We start from the raw sequence: 4,817 nt of genomic DNA, 5'->3' as shown, positions 1-4,817 counted from the left end.
GTTCTTCCTAATGTCTAACCTAAACTTCCCTTGCTGCAACCTGAGACCATTGCTCCTTGTTCTGTCATCACTGAGAACAGTTTAGTTCCCTCTTTTGAACCCCCCTTCAGGTAGCTGAAGGCTGCTATTAAGTCCCCCCTCAGTCTTCTCTTCTGTAGACTAAATAAGCCCAGTTCCCTCAGCCTGTCCTCATAAGTCATGTCCCCCAGCCCCCCGAACCATTTTGTGTCCTTTGCTGGACTGTCTCCAATTTGTCCACATCTTTTTTGTACTGGGGGGCCCAAAACTGAACACAGTACTCCAGATGTGGCCTTGCCAGTGCTGAATAGAGGGGAAGAATTGCTTCCTTTTATCTGCTGACAACACTCCTACCAATGCAGCCTAGTTTGCCATTAGCTTTCTTGGCAACAAGTTCACACTGCTGGCTCATATTCAGCTCATTGTCCACTGTAAACCCCAGGGCCTTTTCTGCAGAGCTGCTGCCTAACAGTGGGCCTCCAGCCTGCACCGGTGCATGGGATTGCTCCATCCTAAGTGCAGGACTTTGCACTTGTCCTTGTTGAACCTCATGAGATTACTTTTGGCTCAATCCTCCAATTTGTCTTGGTCACTCTGAATCCTAGTCCTACTCTCCAGCATATCTACCAGTCCCCCCCAGATTGGTGTCATCTGCAGACTTGCTGAGGGTGCAGGCTATGGGACATTGCAGCAGAGAAAGGAGATGTACAGAAAGGGCAACCCACTTAGACTGACAGATGACGAAGATGTCTTTAACAGCTGCATTTTGGATGGATGTTAACAGCCGGGAGGAACAATCTCAATGTTTGACACCCTGGTCTCTGGAACAGAAATCCTGAATTGCAGCCAGCTTTATTTATAGCCCCACTTGAATATCTTCACCGCTAGACTTAATGACCCGAGTCATTCCTTAACATACTCAAGCTTCACAATTGCCTAGCTTTGTTTCTGTCCAATATAAATTAGCTCTGAATCCACACCCTTTGGCAGCTCCTGGGACATTAGATCAGACCTAAATCCTCAGATTTGATTTGTTCATAACAAAGATTTCCTTTATAAGGCAGGCTCTTGTAGTGACACCTGGGTAATCATGACAAAATAGCAGAATAGAGCGAGATGCACAGAGCCCCTTTGATCTGCGCAGGACCGGCTCTATCCTTGGTAGGACCCACGTTGCCTCTGTGGGACAGATCTGGTAGGAAGCTGTCAGGCTACATACACAGAAACATAGAAAATGAGGGTTGCAAGGGACCTCAGGAGGCCTTTTAGTTCAATACCCTGCTCAAAGCAGGACCAGCCCCAACTAGATCATCCCAGCCAGGGCTTTGTTGAGCCGAGTCTTAAAAATCTCCAAGGATGGAAGTGCCACCACCTCTCTCAGTAACTTGTTCCAGTGCTTCGCCACTCTCCTAGTGAGAAAGATTTTCCTAATATACAACCTAAACTTCCCTTGCTGCAACTTGAGCCCATTGCTCCTTGTTTTGTCATCTGCCACCACTGAGAACAGTCCAGCTCCATCCTCTTTGTAATCACCCTTTAGGTAGTTAAAGGCTTCTGTCAAATCCCCCCTTTGTCTTCTCTTCTGCAGACTAAATCAGCCCAGTTCCTTCCTCATAGTTCATGTGCTCCACACCCCAAACCATTTTTGTTGCCCTCCGCTGGACTGTCTCCAACTTGTCCACATCCTCTGTATAGTGGGGGGCCCAAAACTGGACACAGTACTCCAGATGTGTTTACTTGTTGCCAGTCTACTTGTTGCTAGTGAGTTGGCCAAAAGCACCGGGCCCCAAACAGCTACTTGTATTGCTCATGCTTAAGATTGGGGCTGGCTTGTCACAATCCAGGCCTCCTGTAGGTCACCCTGTGTGAAGCAGTGAATGCAGATCAGTAGGAGGCGATGGCAGATTAATGGAGTTTGGCCACCACTCAAGAATCAAGGGATCTCCACAAATGTCAGCAATATTGATAAGCTTTTAACCTATGATAAACGACTTGAAAGCAGGTGCTGTGCGTACTTCAGGCCCAGCCCTGTCCAAGGAAAGTCTCAGGTGTCCCCACCACTTGTGCCCTGCCCTTTTTAGGAAGTATCAACGTAGCAGCCAACCTAATGGAGATGGATGATGGTAAACACTGGCAGAAACCTTTTGTCTGGGCCCATCTACCATATCCAAGTGTAAACAAGCAAGTGCAGCGCTCGGGGTCTTGCAGTGCTGCAGGCGAGTTGCGCAGAGAGGTTACATTCCTGTCTCATCAGCTGGATGACCTGCAGAGTGCCTGAAGGTGCTACATATCCTCCCTGGCATATTCTTACTAGCATAATGCCGGGGGGTGCATTTGCTGCTTCTCAGGGCTTGAGCGCTTTCTTGCTGAGTAGGTTTAGATGGGATAAATAATATGATTTTTTGGTTTCTTTCCCCCTCCCCGAGTACAAATAAGAAGGAAGCGAGAGAACTCTCCTCTTGTTTTAGTCAGTCTGGTCTACTTGAGGTTAGATGTGGCCCATGTGATTAATTCTGCCGATGCCTGTATCCAACAGCACAGGATAGAGCGTATGTCTGAACACCTTGGTGTGCCCAGCCTATAGAACCGGGCACTCCTTTATAGCAAAGCCAACCGGGCCAACCTTCAGCGTGATTTTGGTGCAAGGGTCGAACGTACACCTCCAGAACCACAGCTAAATGCCTTAGCTGCGTGGCCACAGTATCCTTTCTGTGAACCAGTCCACATTATTTTTAAAGGCTTGAGTTCTTAGTCACTGAAAGAAAATAACTAATAAATAACAAGGATAACCCATGGCAATGTAGGTGCAGTGGTCCCATGGTCCTCAGCTACCTAAAAACTGGCGTCATGGGAAACAGTACAGCAAAGGATCTTAGCCTTCTAAGGCACAGGTATCTACCCCTAAAGAAACAATACCATTCATCAATACCATCCAATACCCTACACACCTGAGTCAACCTGGCATCTTCCATCAAGATCACATCCAAACAAAGCAGTTTGTTGCAATGGCTAGATGTCTTCTTACACGCATCCCATATACAACAGTAGTGGGAATGATGGCAACTGTTAAGACCCTCCTTATACTACAACTTCTAATTGATTTAGGTGCATGCTTGGCTACAAACTTAGCTTGTGTTCTTGGACTGCGTGGCTGATGCTCTAGGAGTGACCTTGACCGATACCACCCTTGCCACATGCCTGCTTGGCTCAAGGTTTCTTTTTTTGTTTAGCGAGACCCTTAACTCTGCCTGTGCAACCCATTTGACTGGTCTGTCCTCTGCACAGCCTTCTGGCCACCAACACTGAACACTTCAGCCTGAGCTTAACTTCCATTGCCTTCAGTACAGTTTAAGCAAGTATTGGAAGCTATCGTAAGTAGAAATGGCTTCCTGAAGTGAATCCTGTTTATGGTTATGCTTCTGGTAAGACATCCTTAGTTCATTGCCCCCAGCACTGCTCTGTACGCCTGCCCTGTTCTTTGGAGAGAAGCAATGAAATTGCCAAATCCAGGTGTTTGTGGGGTGGTCACAGCTGTTTGGCCTGGTTCACAGGTTCACAGAAGTTTAGGGCTGGAAGGGGCCTAGTGGGATCATCAGTCCAGTCCCACTGCTCTGGGCAGGCAAGACGGCTGGGGTCAAATCACCCCAGTGAGGTGTGTGTCCAGTCTCCTTTTGAAGATCTCCAGGGTAGGTGCCTGCACCACCCTTGCTAGGAGTCTATTCCAGTGTCTGGTCACACGAACCATGAAGACGTTTTTCCTTATATTCAGTCTGAAACCTTCTTCTAGGAGTTTATGATGTTGCTTCTGGTTTTCCCCTGGGGCGCTTTGGTGAATCGTTGTTCGCCTAGCCCCGATGCTCTCCCCTGACATATTTGTAAGCTGCCACCAAATCCCCCCAAAGTCTTCTCTTTTTTAGGCTAAACAGTTCCATATCTGTCAGCCTTTCCTTGTATGGCTTCCTCTTCAGGCCTCTATCATATGAGCAGCTCCTCTCTGGACTCTCTTGAGCTTCTCCACGTCCTTGTTGAGGTGTGGTGCCCAGAACCAGATGCAGTACTCTAGCAGCAGCCTCACCAATGCCGAGTAGAGCAGGAGAATCACTTCTTTAGTTTTGTTTGAGATGCATCGGTTGATGCATGCCAGCATATTGTTTGCTTTGTTAACTGTAGCATCACATCGGTGACTCATATTCATTTTATGGTCAATTATGACCCCCATGTCCTTTTTGGATGTGGTGCTATGCTAGCCTGTAAATTTGTTGTGGATTTTTCCTTCCCAGGTGGACCACTTTACACTTCTCAGTGTTGAACAGCATCTGGTTCTGGTCCACCCATCTAACTAATCTGTCTAGGTCCACCTGGATCGTCAGCCTACCCTGATGCATGGCTGCACTTCCCTACAACTTAGTGTTGCTGGCGAACGTTGCCAGTGTGCTTTTCACCCCACATCCAGATCATTGATGAAGATGTCAAAAAGCACTCATCCAAGTACTCAACTCTGGTGAAAGAGGACAGCAAAATATAATGAGCTACTCTTCCACAGCTCAGGCAATTGCATGAGGTTCTGCCCTTTCACCAGAAAGGGGACTGCTAGTTTTGTGCTTTGGTCTTGGAAAACATTTAAGCTGGAAATAAGCAAACCAGAGTAAAAAATATGAAGGTGGGGCTGCTGCTCCATCCTTTGAGGAAAAGTGTCAGGTTGTTTTAAGCCCAAAACATATTAGGGTCAGGTTCTTAGCTGTTGTAAATCAGTGGCATTTCATTCACCAGCTTCAGTGCTCCTTCCCCCCCCCCCCCCC

Source organism: Gavialis gangeticus, unplaced genomic scaffold (genome assembly GCF_001723915.1).
Source record: "Gavialis gangeticus isolate Ggan-Ray unplaced genomic scaffold, GavGan_comp1, whole genome shotgun sequence".
Taxonomy (NCBI): domain Eukaryota; kingdom Metazoa; phylum Chordata; order Crocodylia; family Gavialidae; genus Gavialis; species Gavialis gangeticus.
The sequence above is the reverse complement of the archived record's forward strand: the minus strand, read 5'-3'. Positions refer to the sequence as shown.